A 22,117-nucleotide genomic window follows, 5' to 3' on the forward strand; every position below is an offset into this window, starting at 1 on the left:
TTTATGAGGACTACTTCGCAAATATAGACTTCTGCAGAACTTCCCTCTTCTACACAAGTAATAAAGATGCAGGAATCCTGCCTTATGTTTCACTTGGTTAGCAAAATGAACTCCTTACCATTCAGGGGCAAGATTTATCCAACCATATTCAAAACTAGTTATAGGCTGCAATCCTCTACTTACCAGAAAGCAACAATGCAGTAATATACATGCTTGTTAAATGCAGCTTCCACTGCACTCAAGAGAATTTACTCCCTAGTAAGTGCATGTAGGAATGCAGCCTCAAGTGCCAATCCCAACCCACTTGTTCTAAGTCCTAATGAATTCAACACAATTTACTTCTCAGTAAACCTGTTTTTGACTACACTTCTAGTTCCTATTGACTCAGTGGAACTTAACTTCTGAGTGGACAGCCAAAGGCTTGCACTTTTAAAGTCGGAGGAGATAAACTTGCCAACCTAGCAGTTCGAAAAAGTGCAAGTAGATAAATAGGTACCGCTCTGGCGGGAAGGTAAATGGCGTTTCCGTGCGCTGCTCTGGTTCACCAGAAGAGGCTGAGTCATGCTGGTCACATGACCCAGAAGCTGTACGCCGGCTCCCTCAGCCAGTAAAGCGAGATGAGCGCCGCAACCCCAGAGTCGGCCATGACTGGACCTTATGGTCAGGGGTCCCTTTACCTTATAAATGAACTGGGGAGGTGGGACCCTCAAGCAAATTTGCCTAATTGGAATTTGTTGCAAAAGTTTAGCTAAGATCTGATTATATGATGAAAACAAGCAGAAGGATTTGTTTGATTATTTTGCACCATTCATTGTGCTCCAGCTAAGTACAGTGGTACCTCGGGTTAAGAACTTAATTCGTTCTGAAGGTCCGTTCTTAACCTGAAACTGTTCTTAGCCTGAAGTACCACTTTAGCTAATGGGGCCTCCCGATGCCGCCGTGCCTCTGTCGTGCGATTACTCTTCTCATCCTGAAGCAAAGTTATTAACCCAAGGTATTATTTCTGGGTTAGCGGAATCTGCAACCTGAAGCGTACGTAACCCGAGGTATCACTGTATGGGGAACTGTAAGTGACTATGTTGAAATTAGCAGCACTGTTTCCATTCTGCTCTCCTGCCAACCTAGCAGTTCGAAGGCACGTCAAAGTGCAAGTAGATAAATAGGTACCACTCTGGCGGGAAAGTAAACGGCGTTTCCGTGCGCTGCTCTGGTTCACCAGAAGCGGTTTAGTCATGCTGGCCACATGACCCGGAAGCTGTACGCCGGCTCCCTCAGACAATAAAGTGAGATAAGTGCCACAACCTCAGAGTCAGCCATTCTGCTGCAGTTCATCCTTCATCAATTCAAAAATATTGGTTTTTTGCTGCCCTCGGTGGGGCAAAGGAAACAGATCTCAAACAGGATGACGTAAGAAACAAAATCAATTACATACTATTTGCAGACTGAAGGTGACAACAGCAGTGAATACCAATTGTGTTTGTTGGATTGATTTCCATTCTGAACAAGAAATGAGTAAGTATACATCAGAAATGTTCACCTATGTTTTTTGTTTTCAACAGAATTGCCTGGCATGCCTAACTGAAGGCTACCTCCTGACCACTTAAAAGATGCACGGGGTTTCTCTACATGTCATGGGGTCACAAGGGAGCTGTGCAAGTCCTTTTTTCACATATTGGCATCCGTGGCGGAAAAATAAAAGCACAGGTCTATTCAATCATCATTTTGCGCACCTAAGTTATAAAGGCTGCAAAGAAGCCCTTGATCTTTCTGCTCTTGCCGTGTGACCTAAATGAACTCATACATTACAATACTGGGCCTGTTTTCTTTGGCTTTGCTTTAAACCAAAGGAACACAACCATTAGCACTGTGGGATGTGGATCATTATCCACAAGGCCTGTCAGTCAATTTCAGAAGAACTCTTGTTTCATATGGCTTCCATCTTCCCATGCTTCACAGCTGCAGACATTTCTGTATTGACCTTTCAAATCACGAGGAGAGAGAGAGGAAAAAAAAAACTCAGCTCACAAAAACACTTTCTCAAGGTGTTGGCAGGAGAAAGCTAGGGGAGACCGTAGAAAGTTGCACAGATGTGCGCGACACCTTAGGGAATGAGAAAGAATTGAATGAGGAAGATGGAGAGCTAAGCGGAATCAGAAGGACACATTCTGCGAATTGTAATTATGAAACAAAACATCATGCACTGAATTAATTTTGGGAAACTTTAGTGCTTCAGTGTCATGACAACATGAGACACATGTGTCTATTCTGATATCTCAAACCTCCTAATTTATAAAGTTGGCAGCCTATAGCAGTTTCTGAGAAGTGCTAAGGTCAAATTTCATCAGGCCCAAGGTGTTTTATAGCTCTTAGAATTTCAGAAAAGAGCAGTCATTAGTTTCCCACAGGTAGCAAACTTTGGGAGGTGAATCTTCTCAAGCAAATTAAGAAATTATGAGAGAAGCTAAAAGTGTTTCGCTGAAGCTCAAGGAATTTCTCAGTGCTCTTCAACACATTCCTGGTAGGATCCTGCCCATAAAGTCCCCTTAATACTCCTGTAGCTGCCTTTAGCTTCTGGCTGACACTGGCCATCATATTAGGAGTCTTGGATTGGTGTTGGCAAAATGCTCCATACGTTTGGTAAGATTTGTGACTAGATTTGCCGTTGGATTTAAGGAAAACAAAACGTTGAGGTGCAATAAAATAAAATCGAGTTTTGTTTTGTTTTTTAAAAAGACTTTCAGAAAGGCATTTAAAGAACAGGTATGTGGGCTGCCTATAATAGCTTCCTTTTCTTCCTTTTTAAAAAACCCTATGTGTTTATAATTGACTTTTAGGTTAAATGGACCCTCAAAGTGAATGGGTCACTTCTTCTATTACTTGCCTAAAACGATAATCCAACTTCGATTCCCAGTGCAACATTACTCAGTCACCATAGAAACATTTCAGAGGCCTGATTTTAAACCTGCCTAAGTATATGATCCCCTTCATGGATCACTGCCTTGCCGTGGCGAAGGGGCTTGAAGAACTCAGAGAAGCTATGAACTATGCCGAGCAGGGCACCCAAGATGAACAGGTCATAGTGGAGAGTTTTGACCAAACGTGATCCACCTGGAGTAGGAATCGGCAAGCCACTCCAGTATCCCTGCCAAGAAAACTCCATGGACAAAGACAACAGGTATATAAAAGTTATGACGCTGGAAGATGAGCCCCTCAGGTCGGAAGGCGTCCAACATGCTACTGGGGAAGAGCGGAGGACAAGTACAAGTAGATCCAGAGCTGATGAAGCGGCTGGGCCAAAGCCGAAAGGACGCTCAGTTGCGGATATGCATGGAAGCGAAAGGAAAGTCCAATGCTGTAAAGAAAAATATTGCATAGGAACCTGGAATGTAAGAACCATGAACCTGGGTAAGTTGGATGTGGTCAAAAATGAGATGGCAAGAATAAACATTGACATCTTGGGCATCAGTGAACTAAAATGGACGGGAATGGGCGAATTCAGTTCGGATGACTATCATATCTACTACTGTGGGCAAGAAACCCGTAAAAGAAATGGAGTGGCCCTCATAGTCAACAAAAGAGTGGCAAAAGCTGTACTGGGATGCAATATCAAAAATGATAGAATGATCTCGATACGAATCCAAGGCAGACCTTTTAACATCACAGTAATCCAAGTTTATGCACCAACTACTGGTGCTGAAGAAACTGAAATTGACCAATTCTATGAAGACTTACAACAGCTTATAGAAGTGACACCAAAGAAGGATGTTCTTCTCATTATAGGGGATTGGAATGCTAAAGTAGGGAATCAAGAGATAAAAGGAACAACTGGCAAATTTGGTCTTGGAATTCAAAACGAAGCAGGGCAAAGACTAATAGAGTTCTGTCAAGAGAACAAGCTGGTCATCACAAACACTCTTTTCCAACAACACAAGAGACGACTCTACACATGGACATCACCAGATGGGCATCATCGAAATCAGATTGATTATATTCTCTGCAGCCAAAGATGGAGAAGCTCTATACAGTCAGCAAAAACAAGACCTGGAGCTGACTGTGGCTCAGATCATCAGCTTCTTATAGCAAAATTCAAGCTTAAACTGAAGAAAGTAGGAAAAACCACTGGGCCGGTAAGATACAATCTAAACCAAATCCCTTATGAATACACAGTGGAAGTGAGGAACAGGTTTAAGGATTTAGAATTGCTGGACAGAGTGCCCGAAGAACTATGGATGGAGGCTCGAAACATTATACAGGAGGCAGCAACGAAAACCATCCCAATGAAAAGGAAATGCAAGAAAGCAAAGTGGCTGTCCAATGAGGCCTTACAAATAGCGGAGGAGAGAAGGCAAGCAAAATGCGAGGGAGATAGAGAAAGATACAGGAAATTGAATGCAGAATTCCAAAAAATAGCAAGGAGAGACAAGAAGGCCTTCTTAAATGAGCAATGCAAAGAAATAGAGGAAAACAACAGAATGGGAAGAACCAGAGATCTGTTCAAGAAAATTGGAGATATGAAAGGAACATTTCGTTCAAAGATTACCATAATAAAGGACAAAAGTGGTAAGGACCTAACAGAAGCAGAAAACATCAAGAAGAGGTGGCAAGAATACACAGAGGAATTATATCAGAAAGATATGGATTTCTCGTACTCCCCAGGTAGTGTGGTTGCTGACCTTGAGCCAGACATCCTGGAGAGTGAAGTCAAATGGGCCTTAGAAAGCATTGCAAATAACAAGGCCAGTGGAAGTGATGGTATTCCAGCTGAACTATTTAAAATTTTAAAAGATGATGCTGTTAAGGTGCTACACTCAATATGCCAGCAAGTTTGGAAAACTCAGCAGTGGCCAGAAGATTGGAGAAGGTCAGTCTACATCCCAATCCCAAAGAAGGGCAGTGCTAAAGAATGCTCCAACTACCGCACAATTGCACTCATTTCACACGCTAGCAAGGTTATGCTTAAAATTCTTCAAGGAAGGCTCAAGCAGTATGTGGACCGAGAACTCCCAGAAGTGCAAGCTGGATTTAGAAGAGGCAGAGGAACCAGAGACCAAATTGCAAACATGCGCTGGATTATGGAGAAAGCTAGAGAGTTCCAGAAAGACATCTACTTCTGCTTCATTGACTATGCAAAAGCCTTTGACTGTGTCGATCACAGCAAACTATGGCAAGTTCTTAAAGAAATGGGAGTGCCTGATCACCTCATCTGTCTCCTGAGAAATCTCTATGTGGGACAAAAAGCTACAGTTAGAACTGGATATGGAACAACTGATTGGTTCAAAATTGGGAAAGGAGTACGACAAGGCTGTATTTTGTCTCCCTGCTTATTTAACTTATATGCAGAATTCATCATGCGAAAGGCTGGGCTGGATGAATCCCTAGCCGGAATTAAGATTGCTGGAAGAAATATCAACAACCTCAGATATGCAGATGACACAACCTTGATGGCAGAAAGTGAGGAGGAATTAAAAAACCTTTTATTGAGGGTGAAAGAGGAGAGCACAAAATATGGTCTGAAGCTCAACATCAAAAAAACGAAGATCATGGCCACTGGTCCCATCACCTCCTGGCAAATAGAAGGGGAGGAAATGGAGGCAGTGAGAGATTTTACTTTCTTGGGTTCCATGATCACTGCAGATGGTGACAGCAGCCACGAAATTAAGAGACGCCTGCTTCTAGGGAGGAAAGCAATGGCAAACCTAGATAGCATTCTAAAAAGTAGAGACATCACCTTGCCAACAAAGGTCCGTATAGTAAAAGCTATGGTTTTCCCAGTAGTGATGTATGGAAGTGAGAGCTGGACCATAAAGAAGGCTGATCGCCGAAGAATTGACGCTTTTGAATTATGGTGCTGGAGGAGACTCTTGAGAGTCCCATGGACTGCAAGAAGATCAAACGCATCCATTCTTAAGGAAATCAGCCCTGAGTGCTCACTGGAAGGACAGATTGTGAAGCTGAGGCTCCAATACTTTGGCCACCTCATGAGAAGAGAAGACTCACTGGAAAAGACCTTGATGTTGGGAAAGATGGAGGGCACAAGGAGAAGGGGACGACAGAGGACGAGATGGTTGGACAGTGTTCTCGAAGCTACAAACATGAATCTGATCAAACTGCGGGTGGCAGTGGAAGACAGAAGTGCCTGGCGTGCTCTGGTCCATGGGGTCACAAAGAGTCGGACACGACTGAACGACTAAACAACAACAACAAGTATATGAAAATCCTCTCATTGATTACAGAGAGAGGTAAAAAAAAAAAAAAAAAAAGGTCCTAGGAGGATGTAGAAAATGGCAAAATTTCAAATAGATCTTCTCCTAGGCATTTTTTTTAAGTTATCTTTTTTTTTAAGCCCCTTGAATAATTCCATGTAATTTTTCATTGCCAGCTATAAAAGTTTTCCATTTAATTGTCAGCATTTTAAGATACAATTTAACCTGCAGTAATTCCAGTCTTAAAGGCACAGCAATTGCCAGCCTAAACAGCCTGCACCATTTTGAAACAATCACTGCCAGAATACACTCTCTTATTATTTTCTTCTAAGAAGCCGGCAAGCTTTGAAGCGACGCAGATACAATCAGTCATTCCAATTATACAGAGGTAATTAGCATTTCTGTAATCCAGGCTGGGGTTTTTTTGTTTTGTTTTCTGCCACCTTAGTAAAATACATGTGCATGTGGAGAGGGAATAAACAGTAAGCCAGCGACACAGATTTCAGCACAGCAGACTTTATGAAGAACCATCTGAAATTTTGATGCACCAGCAAATAAGTTTATATACAGTGGTACCTTGGTTCTCGAACTTAATCCATTCTGGGAGTCCGTTCGACTCCTGAAACCATTCGAAAACCAAGACGCAGCTTCTGATTGGCTGCAGGAGCTTCCTGCACTCAATAGGAAGCGGCGTAAGCAGCAGATGTTTGGCTTCCGAAAAACATTCACAAACTGGAACACTTCCAGGCTTGCCGTGTTTGAGAGCTGATTTGTTCGACAACTAAGTCATTCGGGAACCAAGGTACCACTGTAGGAAGTGTTTTGGGGTGCTTCTTTTTCTTTTCTTCTGAAGGTATGCTCCAGTATGGAATACAGACAACTTTTGGGGGAGCTTCAACTGATGGAGAAAGAATATGATGATGCAGCAGGAATTTAATGGAATGAAACATTAAAGATTCAGTGTAGACCTGAATCTTCAACATAGGCAATGGGAAATGGTGGCATCAAATGTTGTTGAATGCTAACCCTTATGACATATGCTAGTGGAATGGAACTTTCCCCTCATCTCATCTCCCCTCCAGAACTGTGTATGCCCTCAAAATCAGCTCTAGATGGTTGGGCAACCCTCCACAGAAGATTTTGGGTATGGGGAGGGGGCACAGGGAAAGTTCATCACATATTCAGTTGAGAAGGGGTAGGGGCACAGAAAGAGGCGAGGGAACGAGAGACAATAAATAACTGATCAAGCTTTGAGTATCAACAAGTAATCAACAAGACCTACACCAGCCTGCTACACTGAGCTGGGATGAGCAAGTTACTCCATTGCATCTGTGGCTGAGCCAGAGATTCACTGCATCCTCCCAGCGGATCCTGCCATTGGATTGCCTCTGGCATTACAGTGGTACCCCAGGTTACAGACACTTCAGGTTACAGACACTTCAGGTTACAAACTCTGCTAACCCAGAAATATACCTCGGGTTAAGAACTTTGCTTCAGGATGAGAACAGAAATTGTGCGACAGCTAAAGTGTTACCTCAGGTTAAGAACAGTTTCAGGTTAAGAACAGACCTCCAGAATGAATTAAGTTCTTAACCCGAGGTACCACTGTATTTCACAAATATGACAAATACATGGGAAGAGGAGAATAAAATGTTAAAGAACAGCATGTCCATCAACCTTATTCATATCTGCAAGCATCCCACATAATCAGAAAGCACTCAGACGCTGCTTTTATAAATGAACCAGCAATTACTGTCATTATGAAGATTTTAAATAAAAGCACAAATATGGCAACAGACAGCCCAGTCACTGGTCTTTTGTCATTTTGGCTCCAACTAAAGCATTCATTTGACTCAACCTGTGCCTTGGATACAGTGGGGGGTTTTTTGGTTGTTGTTTTTTTCCAATTCAATTCAATTTAATTCAAAGAGGGCATCAGGTTTCCTTGGGGTTTTTTGTTTTGTTTTGTTTTTAAAAAGATAAACCTTTTGTTACCAAACAAGGAGGCTTCTGGCACCCATTTATATCAGCAGGGCAGAAAGAAAGGTGGCAACAGTAAAAAGTGGGGTCACAGTAAATGGAATTAACAGTAGATGGATCCAGGGGGCACAGTAAGGTACCCCTGCCCGTACGGGCCAGTCTTGACAGACTCTAGGGTTGTGCGCCCATCTCACTCAAAGAGGCCGGGGGCCAGCGCTGTCCGAAGACACTTCCGGGTCACGTGGCCAGTGTGACATCGCTGCTCTGGCGAGCCAGAGCCGCACACGGAAACACCGTTTACCTTCCCGCTAGTAAGCGGTCCCTATTTATCTACTTGCACCCGAGAGTGCTTTCGAACTGCTAGGTTGGCAGGCGCTGGGACCAAACAGCGGGAGCGCACCCCACTGCGGGGATTCGAACCGCCGACCTTATGATTGGCAAGCCCTAGGCGCTGAGGCTTTAACCCACAGTGCCACAGTAGGTTGAGCTAAGTTGCAAAGTTGTTAGGAATTTAAGCAATGCAGTATAGCTGCTGCCTTAATCCTGTAAGAACTGGACTCTTTCTAGTCTACAACTCTCTAGTCTACAACTCACTGTCCAAGGTCTCAAATCCATAGTAGTTGGTTTTTTTAATCAGCCTTACTTCCAGGGAATCTGAGAATTTAACTTCTAGACATCTGTATGTGAAACATGCTCTCTTACAGATCTATGGGCTCTCCTCTATATTATTAAGTGCAGATAAACAAGCACACTTCTTTTTAAACAAGAAGAATTAAATGCATAAAAATCTTATATGGGACCTCCAGATTGAGAGACAGACTACCTCAGAATAGCCTGTGGGATAAAGCAGCAGCAGCTTAAACCTCTGTGTATTGGCTTTCTGTATGCATCACTATGGGAAAGAGAATGAACTAGATGGATCTTTGGTCTGATTTAGCACATCTCTTCTTATGTTCAAAGGGACTCCTTTCCCCTTTAAAAGGTGGGAAGAAACTGGAGTTTATTTCTGGTTTGATCCTATAATTTTATTTGGAGCAGAAAACAAACAAAAGCTGTCCTCTCCAATAAAACAAACCAGGCAGATAGGTAGGTAGATAGGTATATATAGAGAGATAGATAGATAGAGGACTCAGAAACAACAATTTGGATATTTTATGAATATACAACACCAGATGGCACCAGAGAGCAGAAAGTTTTTCTACATGAATTTCCATAGGGTTTTTTTCTTCTTCTGTTATAACAATCCAATTTCAGATTTATAGCGTGTGGTTCCCCCCCCCCCCATGTAAATCCACCCAGAGGTAGATATACATTTAGATATATATGAGAAGACACCCAGCACAGAGGTAATTCATGCCTGTTGATTCCAAATATGTATTGTTATAAATGTGTTGAGAAGTACTCCTTATCTTCTGAAAACAAAGAAACTGGGGGAACACCCCCCTCCGTGTGTGTGTGTGTGTGTGTGTGTGTGAGAGAGAGAGAGAGAGAGAGAGAGAGAGATTACTACAACCCTAAAGCAATTGTCTCAATAAGTCTACCTGTACATGGCAATAAATGAACATAAAAACCTCAACTCCGAATACCACTATGCAGCAAGAAAGGAAAAAGCACAATGTCTACTGTTCAATCATTCTCTTGATCACCCTTCCCCAGTCTGGTGCCAACTCCAGAAAAAGAGGAAGAAAGGATGATGCTAATTGATTCAGCAAATTGGACCCAGACACAAATGAAACCATAGGACTGCAGGTGGGTGGAAGGGCCGGGGAGCCATAGCAGTTGCGTAGCAACCAAACCATCATCTGGGTCCAGAGAGGGGGGTTATCAAGATTAACTCACTCCTAAATGAACCTAAATGGCCCCTTACACCAAACATTAACCCTACACAATCATGATTCCATCATAGTCCATAACATTCTACACACACAGTAACAAGATGCAGAACTGTGGTTTTATTTTGTTTCTGAAGCTGCAAAAAAAGAGAAACTGAATTTTAAAAGGTTCTGTTCTTGCAATAAAATAGTACTTCCACAAATTATGATGACTCTCATTCGCCACTGTATAACTACCCCCCCCCCCAATACCTTATTGGCCTGAATATAAGCTGCACCCAAATATAAACTGTACCTTTAAAATTCGGGGGGGGGGGGGAGAGAACAAAAGACAATACCCGAATATAAGTCACTCCCTTAAAATTCTGCACGCATTCACACTTGTTCAGTTTGACCGTATGTCCGTTTCAGCAGCGATATCATAAAAGCCAATTTTTGTAAGGTCGAGAATTTAAGCAGCACTTTAACTTTTCATGGTCAGAATTGGGGGAGGGGGTGGCTTATATTTGAGCCAATACAGTAATGTGAATGAACAATCTAGGCTGAAACTAAACAGTATTCTACCTTTTTTCCTAAAGAAGGACTAATACTGAAACTTCAAAATGGAATGCACATATATTCCACTAGTAGAATTTCAAAAATAGAAATGAACAAATCAAAGGACTCTTTCCAAAGAGAATCAGTGATCACAAGCTGGAAATAAGAGGTGTGGGCAAAGTCAAAGAAGGTCTGAGACCCTTTGCTCCAAAGTCCTATGGTGCTTCTGTATGATGAGAGTAGATCCTGTGAAAATTCCTCTCCGGGTGATTTCCATGTTATTGTCTTGATCAGAACACCGTAGCTGAACACCCTTACACAATGACACAATGAACACCCTTTAAAATGAGCCGTTAAAAAGAAAAACTAATCTAGCACTACAAAACACTCTTCATGCATTGCTGCATGCAAATTGTAAGACAGGGCAACCTGTCATTCAAGATAAAGATCAGAATCAAGACGCTCATCTTCCCAATTTTTCTAGGGAAAGAAAACCTCTTGAGTCTCCTGCTTTTAAAAGGTAAAAAGGTAAAGGACCCCTGGATGGTTAAGTCCAGTCTAAGGCGACTATGGGGTGTGGCGCTCATCTCGCTTTCAGGCCGAGGGAGCCGGCGTTTGTCCGCAGACATGTGGGACATGTGGCCAGCATGACTAAACCATTTCTGGCACAACGGGACACCGTGACGGAAACCAGAGCGCACGGAAATGCCATTTACCTTCCCACCATAGCGGTAATTATTTATCAACTTGCACTGGCATGCTTTGAAACTGCTATGTTGACAGGAGCTAACCCCGTCGTGGGGATTCCTGCCTTTATGACTATGATAGGTTTGAAAATCGGATGAACTCTCAAGCATAATTTACACTTTGTCCCTACAGTGTGGTTGCCAGCGTAACCAAATCTTGCCAAGTTCTGAAATTGAAAATGCTTACCTTTAATCTAACCCCATCAATGCATCCCCAAGGCCCTCCTTTTCATACAAGCATTCAAGTTATATTCACGTTTGGGCCATGTACCAGATTATTCTAGCAGCAAAGCACAGAATTACCAGGATGCCAGGAAGAACAAGTTTAGTCCTCTACTCCAAGGCACAGACTTATTCTGTTGACCAGCAAAGGCTCCTTGACTATACAATGCTATATGGACCTACACCAATTTCTGTGCTGGATCTTATTTATTTATTATAAGATTTACGGGTCGCTCCTTTTCCTGGGTAACTCAAAGTGACTTATCATGTATAAACAAACAAACAAACACTTACATAAAACCAACATAAAAGAAAACAAAGAAAATTCTAAAAGACAATTCTATCATTAAAAAACTGGATTAAAAAGTCCCTCCCACTCAAGGAGGCCACAGATAACTAAAAGCCAAATGCCTGTGAAAAAAACAATGTTTTTTCATGTTGCCTAAGGATAAGTAAATGATGTTGGCAGGAAGGCAGGCCTCCCTGAGGAGAGCATTCCACAAGCAGGGAACCACAGCAGAAAAGGCCTGTGTGTTTTTTCCAAATCTCAGCAGCAGGTTGTATTCAATGTTAGTCTGATACAGAACAGACACACAGAAATAAATGGATGTGTCTAACGGGCCCATTAATTCCAGTGGATTACTTGGGAATCAGAATTATAGGATTGGAGGAGACCACAGGAGTCATCTGGTCCAACCCCCAGCAATGCAGGAATCTTTTGCCCAACGTGGGGCTTGAACTGATGAACCTGAGATTATTAATTTTTAAAAATTTATTTATTTGGTTTTTCAAATTAAAATTTTACAGTCACGTGTCCATCTTACAACTATTGTTCCCTCCCCTGCTTTGTGGGTCCTATTGTAAATCATTTCCTCCAGCATCTTTGATGATGATGATGACGACGACAACAACAACAACATTACCTCTCTATTTTGTCAAAAATTCACCATTAAACAATTAAATGGTCATGAATGAGATCAAGAGTCTCATGCTCTATGAACTGAGAAATAAAGACAGGATGAAGATGATGATTATTTTATATATTCCTGAAATGAGTATTAGGGGTATTTTTGCAATAAATGTGTATATTAAACTATACTGGATGTGTCTATTAGTAGAAATGCACACTATAATGTTGGCAAATTTCCATGAAGATTTAAAAGGGGGGGAAATGTGAACAGATGTGGAAAAATGAGAATCATAGAATCATAGAGTTGGAAGAGACCACAAGGGCCATCGAGTCCAACCCCCTGCCAAGCAGGAAACACCATCAGAGCACTCCTGACATATGGTTGTCAAGCCTCTGCTTAAAGACCTCCAAAGAAGGAGACTCCACCACACTCCTTGGCAGCAAATTCCACTGTCGAACAGCTCTTACTGTCAGGAAGTTCTTCCTCATGTTTAGGTGGAATCTTCTTTCTTGTAGTTTGGATCCATTGCTCCGTGTCCGCTTCTCTGGAGCAGCAGAAAACAACCTTTCTCCCTCCTCCATGTGACATCCCTTCATATATTTGAACATGGCTATCATATCACCCCTTAACCTCCTCTTCTCCAGGCTAAACATGCCCAGCTCCCTTAGACGTTCCTCATAAGGCATCGTTTCCAGGCCTTTGACCATTTTGGTTGCCCTCCTCTGGACACGTTCCAGCTTGTCAGTGTCCTTCTTGAACTGTGGTGCCCAGAACTGGACACAGTACTCCAGGTGAGGTCTGACCAGAGCAGAATACAGTGGCACTATTACTTCCCTTGATCTAGATGCTATACTCCTATTGATGCAGCCCAGAATTGCATTGGCTTTTTTAGCTGCCGCGTCACACTGTTGGCTCATGTCAAGTTTGTGGTCAACCAAGACTCCTAGATCCTTTTCACATGTACTGCTCTCAAGCCAGGTGTCACCCATCTTGTATTTGTGCCTCTCATTTTTTTTGCCCAAGTGCAATACTTTACATTTCTGCCTGTTAAAGTTCATCTTGTTTGTTTTGGCCCAGTTCTCTAATCTGTCAAGGTCGTTTTGAAGTGTGATCCTGTCCTCTGGGGTGTTTGCCACCCCTCCCAGTTTGGTGTCATCTGCAAATTTGATCAGGATGCCCTTGAGTCCATCCTCCAAGTCGTTGATAAAGATGTTGAATAAGACCGGGCCCAAGACAGAACCCTGTGGCACCCCACTAGTCACTCTTCTCCAGGATGAAGAGGAACCATTGATGAGCACCCTTTGGGTCCGGTCAGTCAGCCAGTTACAAATCCACTGAGTGGTAGCATAGTCAAGACCGCATTTTACCAGCTTCTTTACAAGAATATCATGGGGCACCTTGTCAAATGCCTTGCTGAAATCAAGGTAGGCTACATCCACTGCGTTCCCTTCATCTAAAAACCAAACCAAACCAAACGAGTTTAAACCTGCTGTACTCACCTTCTCAGAAGGAATAACCCAAACATCACAAACCTTCTGCTTGTTTCTTTCACACAGAGAAACTTCTAGAACCCTCTTGAATTAATTAGAATTGGAAAGATCTCTACACATCAGATCAATACTTTCTGTACTAAGAAATGCAAACTGACATTCCTTTCCCGAGTAAAGATACCAGAATATTTTTAGTAGCAGAACCCTTTCTAGGAACTGTCAAGATATGAAAATAGATGAGAAGCAAGCATTCTTTGTAGAAAATATGAAGGAAACAATGTCAGTGAGTCCCAGATCTGGGCGTCAGTCATGCTTTTGTGTGTGTTTCAGCACTTCAAACCATACACAAATAGAAAAACCTACTTTCTTGATGGAGCTATAGCTGTGAGATTCCACAAGACCTTCGTAGCTTACAAGTGTGAGATGAGAGGAGCTGTATGCTGCTAAAAACATTGTTCGCCTACCCTCAGCTAGCAGAGATTCTCTAGCCATCTCAATACCCTTTTCATATGCAATAGAGTTTTCCAAAGCTATTGTTACTTTTGAGACTCTTGACCTAATCCAGCCACTTCAGGTAGATCGTAATGCCATAGCAGCCACTGAAAGAAACAAAACTGAATTATTTGTCCCTTTTGTAGAGAAACAGGAAACGGAATGTGTGTTATTTTTGTGGTGCTTTATGACAAAATGAAACTGTGCTGTAGAAGGCAGATGAATTTATTTAGCTAGCTGAAGCATTTTTTGCCCCACTCTTCAACAAAATAAAAATAAAATAATAAGTCCTCCCAGGGCATTCTGTTAACTTTATTAACAAGACAGTCCCAACCTAAAGGCTTAGAATCTAAAAAGCACAGCGCAAAAGGTAAAGTGATCAGGAAGGGTGAGGAGGAGGGAAAAAAACCAAACAAATTTCACCCCTTGTTTTAGTACAGAGTTATTGTAATGGCCAACTGCAATGGCAGGGAAATTCATGCAAAGAGGGAGCCAGAAGTTCCTGGTCTCTCAGCTAAGCTCATGAAAGGACATTGTAGTCATGTCTCCCACTCTGCTATAGCCTGATGGAATGACTGCCATGTGTGACTCCATATTATTTGCTTACAAATTCCATTTTGAAGGTGAATATCCTGTGTGTTTTGTCATCCTTTGTATTAATGCTTCATTTCAGGATTCCATTCAAGAATGCATGCTCCTCCAATGTTTCACAGCAAAATTAAGTCAGGAGACCTGTTTATATGTAGATGCATGCAACTGTATATTAGGGTTTGCAGCTAACTGGATTAATGAATTAGTTAAATGCTCCGGTGATGCGAACTCTTCTCCATGGCAACTTATTGGAAGCAGTGGCGTAGCGTGGGTTGTCAGCACCCAGGGCAAGGCAAGTAATTTGCACCCCCTAACCCGTGGATTTTAGCACTGATTTTAGCACTGCGAGTGCGAGTGCCCCCCCCAGATGTTGCGCCCGGTGCTGCCGGCCCCCCCTGCACCCCCCACGCTACGCCACTGATTGGAAGGACCTAGCTGCCTTAGTCTAAGTTAGACCCTTCACACATCTCCCTGGGTGTTGTCTACACTGACTGGTAGCAGCTGTCCAGGGTTTCAGAGAGGGTTTCTCTCCCAATCTTATGTGGAGAAGCTGAAGACTGAACGCAAGACCTTCTTCATACCACTGAGCTATGGCTCTCCCCCAAGTTAAATACGTGAACATTTTGAATTCTGTAACTCTTTATATTAACCCACCTCCACACTGTCAATGACCCCTGTTCAGAAAGTAGATGATTACAATGGGATCTGGATGGGGACTTGCCCCACCTCAAACAGAAGGACTCACTCCCTTTGCTGAAGAGATTGAGGTCCAGAAAATCTCCCTGCTAGAAGAATCTTCACTGAGTCTCACTTTGCCAGTCCTCTCCTAGTACTCCAGAATCACTCTTTTGGGGTCAAAGGGGGCTGCACAGAGGAGGAGGAATCTGCAAAAACCGTCTTGATTTATTCTAAGTCTGGATCCAGCACATTCTGTTTCCTTAAAAATAAATAAATCCAGGCATCCAAGGAAAAAGAAATGCAAGAGTCCCTGTTAATTTTCCAAACAGAGGACTATTGCAAATTGCTTTTCCATGTCCCTAACTGGAACAGAAATACAGCCGTGTGATTGACTTGGAGCAAACAGCAGCACTCAATATGGGTGCAATCTGGGCAAGGGTACAAAACTGGCATCAGTCAATAGACGGCAATCAAAATAATGTTTAGTTGTGTTATGTTTCTATTTTATACAAAATATTTAAGCATGTTGTCAATCTGGCGATCAAAAAAGTAAAGGGTTCAGTCAGAGATTTAGGAAGGGCAGTAGGCCAAGCAGTGAAGCATCATTGCAGCTCATCATCAACTGTGTCTGCAACACAGCACAGTACATTTGCCTCTTAAAGCAGAGAGATGTGGGAAAGGAGAAAAACTTGGGGGGGGGGAGGGGGAATAGATATTGGACATCAGCAGCCAGCATGTTTTTTACACAACATTCTGAGCAGCAGCAGCTTGGGCAGTAATAACCTGGGGTGTCAGCAGCAGTAACCATGTAAGTCCAACGGAATTCATCAACATAGTGATTCAAGGTTAGGTGTATAATTATGTGTCTTGAGCATAGGCCCTATTAGATACAGCAATCCAATGGGACTTACTACAGGTAAGCCTTTGTAGAATTGCAGCCTTAATTATCTCCTATTGAAGAAAGCTGCAACTGCTGGGCTCACATTTTCCATTTACTTTTTCTTCTTCTTGCAGATGGGCTAGTAAACGGGGGGGGGGGGGGGATGTCTAGCAATCCTTAATATAGGGGGAAAACATTCAGTTTATTTCATTCAGTTATCTCACATTTGCTGTATTTTTCTGCTAATTGGTGTGACTTAATGAGTTCTTTGAACCACTTCAAAATGTGAACATCTGGAGTATTGTATCAAAAGACCTCATTAGTAAGCTTTCGATAAGGCATGCTCTCTACTTACTCTTTTCAAGTGTGTGTAGGTGTGGACTAAGTATACATGAAATGATACTGCATTCCAAAGCTAAACAACATTACATGCTGCCTTGAAAACCTATCCACCACAGAACTGGGTTCTAAAAATAGTGATAGGAAAGAGAGGGGAGAGATGTAAAGAATTGCATAGGGCCAAAACCCAATCTCAATGAAGTTTACGATGAAACAGCTATTGAAGATAGTGGAAGAAAGATCTAGCCTACCTTGTTTTTCTTTCTTTTTAATAAATAAGAGATAGCAGCAAAAGAAATGAAACAGAGAACCCATTTTATGATCAGATCAATTGAGAGAAAGGCTGGGGTCATTAAGTTTGTAGAGATATAGTATTGGGTTGTTGAAGGAGTCAATTGTCAAGCCCAGGCTGAAAGAGATGTTTCAGAATGACCTGCACACCTCTCTGTTTTGTAATGGCAATGGTAGAATGGTCATATTTATTTCCCATAAATTCCTTGGGAACGATGCTATGAGGTAGGCTTTCAAAGGGGGTTATGGAAAATAAAATGGCAGCTGATAGCTGTGTCTTGGAAGAGCTGTGCTGAAAGTCAGATCCCCACCTCGCTCCCCACCTCCAAAATTGTCCATATTGCTTACTCTGAACAAGGTGGCACAAAGGAAAGGTTATTTCAGGTCGTCCCTATCCTACACTGGATATGCCAGTTTATAGCAAGGAAGGAGCAACTGCCAAGACGATAAGGCCCAGAGTACTGTCTTTTTCATTTGAACCTTACAATTACAATTACCTGACTGAAAATTGATAGCAGCATGGATCTGCTGGCTTTCAGGATTCTAATGCAAAAACCAGAACTCTCTAAGGAGTTATTTTTTGGGGGGAAAGGGGGGGGGGAAACAGAGTGGAAGAAGCATGATGTACATTAGTCAAGATTAGGCTTCAAATAAATTGAAAAGGATTCTCTGAAACACTGTTTTGATTAGCTTCCTTTCTAAAATGAAACTTTGCAGTGGCAAAAGTCGGGGGCAAGATTTATCCTACAATAATTCAATGGCTTTCCAAGCTACGGTGTGCCAAAGTGCCCACTGTTACATCTAGGTGGATTTGAATAAAACCACATTTCATATTGTAAAGATTAGGAATGGAGAAGGAAATTGTGCAGGTTGCATTTTAAAACAATCTGACCTCATGGACTGATCCTGGATTTATATACAGATTATAATGCATTTGGCTGCCTGCAACCCTGGTTTAAGGAGCCATTTGGCACCTAACTTATATGTGTGAGTTTCTAACACTGCTAGCAGGGCGGAAAGCATGCGTGCCGAAAGTAGGTGAAGCCAGAGCCAATGACAGGCAGAACCAACTACAGTGGTGCCTCGCAAGACGAAAAGAATCCGTTCCGCGAGTCTCTTCGTACTGCGGTTTTTTCGTTTTGCGAAGCAAGCCCATTAGCGGATTAGCGCTATTAGCGCTATTAGCAGTTTAAGGGCTATTAATGGCTATTAAAGGCTTAAGGGATTAGCAGATTAGCTGCTAAAAGGCTATTAGCAGCTTAGCGCTTTAGAGAAAGGGGTTGGGGAGCGGAAAAAAACCTCAAGAATCGCAAGACATTTTCGTCTTGCGAAGCAAGCCCATAGAGAAATTCGTCCTGCGAAGCACCTCTGAAAACGGAAAACCCTTTCGTCTTGCGGGTTTTCCATCTTGCGAGGCATTCGTCTTGCGGGGCACCACTGTAATTCTGATTTTGTTCCTATCCTCTTCCCTGCTAAATTCTACAAGGGCAACACTGAGATGGAGGAAGAGGAATCTGGCAGGCAGTGCCATACCCTGGATTGGTTGTAACTAAGAAGATGAGCAAGTGGGGTCTGACTGAGGGCAAACTGAGGCTGGAAAAGCAGTTGCCTCATTTGCCCTGATAGATCAGCCTCTACTGGGTGCAAAGGACACACAAACATACGAACTCAAGTTGTTTTGTACACAAGGCTGCTAACCAATCTTTTTGGTAACTGAGATGGAGATTCCAAGCAGTGCTATTTTTCTAGAAAAATAGGTGTCGAAAGTCACCATGAACGCCTCCCTTGTTGCGTGTCGAGGTCCCCAAGCCACCCCAAATAACTCACACACCACACATAATTTTGTTTAAGGTTTTTGGCATAATTATTTGGCCACAACTTTATTAAATACAAACATGTGAGTGGTTGCTTAGGCATTGGTTGTGACTATCTGCCCCCCCCCAATGGGGGACAGACTTGACATTTCACAAGCCTGCGAAAGTCAGAAAAGGGGAATACATTTGGGGGTAGTGACAGGGCAGGTAACCTGCCCTGAGCCCTCCCCAAATGCAACCAGGGACTGTTGCGTGGCCCTAGCCTCTTGACAGGGTTCAGACAAAAGCAATGGTGAGCCCCTGTATTCCTTTAACGGAATCCCTTGCAGCAGCAGCATTAGAGGGGCAGGCACAGCCAATCCATGCACCTCAACCAACCAAACCATAAATCAATGCCTAACCGCAACCTTACAAGTTGTGACGATTTGCTATGCAGTAGGCAAAAACCAAATGGCCTCAGCCAATCAGCCAGATGGACAAAATTCCTACCAGGCCCCTGCCCCAAGAGCAGACGACCCCATGACAGGCATAGCAAGGTCAATGCAAACAACCCTAAATATAGGGAGGGAGGGACAGGCACGCTGATGCACGGAGTGAAAAGAGCAAGCTCTACGCTTCGTGCAGGGAGTTTTAACATTTCTGGCTGTCAATCACAAAATGGCAACATTAACTTCTTCCCAACAACAAGGGAAGCCCAATCACAACAGTGGCAAATGATCAACTAGCCCGCCCCACAACTTTGGAGTGTCTTGTCAGCCCCCACCGCAACACGTGCTCTCCATGAAGAAGAACACGCTTTCTCTTATAATGACAATGGTGGCCACCTGAAAGGTGCTAGAACTTAGTTCCAATGAGTTCCAGTGGAAACGATAAAGCCCTACCCATAAGTATCTCTTCTTGGGACAAAAAACACAATAAATATGAATCAAACAGCTAAAAATTTGCTGTCTTTTTATGACACCCCCAAGACAAGGGCCAACTCTATTTTCTGGAAACAAAAATGTTGAAGTCAAAGTTGAATTCCAGCACAACTGAAGGTGGTGGGGAAATGGACACGGAGATCAAAACAAGAGGACAGGAACAAAGAGGGTACTTAGAAACAGAACTATACTGAAAGCAAACAGAAGACTGAAGCAAACTGTGGGATACATAGCCTTGCCTAAGGGCTCCTCAGAGGAAAAACAATTGGATTGTTATTGTGTGTGGCTGTTTTATATGATGGTGGACGTACAGAACATGTTCTCAGGGGTTGCTGCTTGGCCAGAAAAGCAGGGTGAGGGAACTGTTGGATTTACATTATGGGTATCAAGAAGACTAACAAGACATGTTCTCAGAGTTACCGGAGAAAGCTTCTTAGCTTCCTACTCAGTTCCGTATACCCACAAACCTACATTGTTGTGTGTATATGAGAACGCTGATGTATATGTGTTTGTTGGCACATATACAAATGTAGTGTGTTACCTTCTTGAAGAATTGGTGCTTATATTCAATAGCACGACTCCCCAGTTTTAAGAATGTATGGCGGGGTAGGGAACCTCAGGCCCAGAGACCAACTGTAACCTCCCATCTGCTCTGCCTGGTCCTCAGGACACTTTCCATATCACACACCCCTATCCCCAAGCCCCACACCTTACTTGCTCTGCTTCACACTTTCCCGGAGTGTTTATGCCCATGGGCATAGCGAGGATTGAGGACACCCACCTGCCATCATCCTGTCTGGCTCCGTCAAACAGGCTCGGAATGAAATGTCTCAATGACAATTGTTTTAAATTACTTTCTTTTGACCCCAAGTGCTCAGAATAAATCTGTCAAAACCTTCAGACATTTGAAAACTTGAGAGTTAAAAATAATAACACTAGGGAGTACCTTTCGTGTGGTTAACGAGTAAAGGTAAACGTAAAGGGACCTGTTGAATAGTGGAAAAGGATGGACGAAGGACACAGCTCTGTTGGATTCACACCTCTTTATTGCAGCAGTTAGAACTGCTCCTGGAATCAGACTGACTGCAGCCTAGCTGGCTGCTTTATATAATACTAAGTAACTTGAAACAGTAACAACTCACAACTAGCTAACCAATCAGGAGGGACAGTTTTCAATCCTTCATTTACATACTGGTGGCCCTGAGTGAGAACTGCAACTTTAATACATAATAGGACACCTGACCATTAGCTCCAGTCGTGGACGACTCTGAGGTTGTGGCGCTCATCTCGCTTTATTGGCTGAGGGAGCCGGCGAACAGCTTCCGGGTCATGTGGCCAGCATGACTAAGCCGCTTCTGGCAAACCAGAGCAGCGTACGGAAACACCGTTTACCTTCCCGCCGGAACGATACCTATTTATCTACTTGCACTTTGATGTGCTTTCGAACTGCTAGGTTGGCAGGAACTGGGACTGAGCAATGGGAGCTCACCCCATCGTAGGGATTCAAACCGCCGACCTTCTGATAGGCAAAACCCTAGGCTCTGTGGTTTAACCCACAGTGCCACCCGCGTCCCCTATGGTTAATGAGTATATTTTGGAAAATACAAAGGACACACCTTTTCTCATTTTATTTTAAATCTAAACTAAAACAAGTTTTCTTGGATTTGCTAAAAACCTTTTCAGCAGTCAAATTTCTCCATTTTCTCCCAATGCAGTTTTCCTGCGCACACTCAGTAAGCATAGCCCATTGAGATGCTCCTGTCATTGTCAACATTAGCCAGGTCTTAACTCTCTGCAAGGTACTGAATGATTGCTCCAGGGTACAAGTGGTAAATAGCTGAGTAAGAGAGATGAGCAGAGCCTTTTTTGTGGTAGGGTAAGAGAGTTTTGCTTCTTTTACTAGGTCTGCTACGTTCAGCTCTATTAATACTCTTTGTGATAAAATAATAAAAATAAAAATAAAAATAAAAATAATTTATTATTATACCCTGCCAATCTGGCCAGGCCTCCCCAGCTACCTGGAGCTCCCAACATATTAACAACATGATAAAACATCAACATTAAAAACTTCCCTAAACAGGGCTGCCTTCAAATGTGAGCATTTCAATTTCAAATATTCTGATTATTTCTACTTTTGTTAAGTATTTTTATTTATTTACTTGACGGGGGGCAGCTGCCCGCCCCCCCCCCT

General features: G+C 42.8%; 1 protein-coding gene across 19 annotated transcripts in view; it reads right to left on the bottom strand.

Moving 5' to 3' along the window:
• The window catches only part of LOC310681635 (uncharacterized protein), a 192,608-nt gene that overhangs the window by 168,278 nt on the left and 2,213 nt on the right, over positions 1 to 22,117 (bottom strand). For 18 of the 19 annotated variants that reach the window (XR_014513417.1, XR_014513418.1, XR_014513419.1 and 15 more), the window contains exon 2: positions 14,422 to 14,520. The exons of the other annotated variant lie outside the window; for it this stretch is intronic. The gene's annotated coding sequence lies outside the window, so the exon portion shown is untranslated. The remainder of the gene's footprint in view (positions 1 to 14,421; positions 14,521 to 22,117) is intronic. 19 annotated transcript variants of the gene reach the window in all.

The sequence above is a fragment of the Podarcis tiliguerta genome (genome assembly GCF_965153285.1).
Source record: "Podarcis tiliguerta genome assembly, chromosome: 7".
In the NCBI taxonomy this organism is placed as follows: Eukaryota; Metazoa; Chordata; class Lepidosauria; order Squamata; family Lacertidae; genus Podarcis; species Podarcis tiliguerta.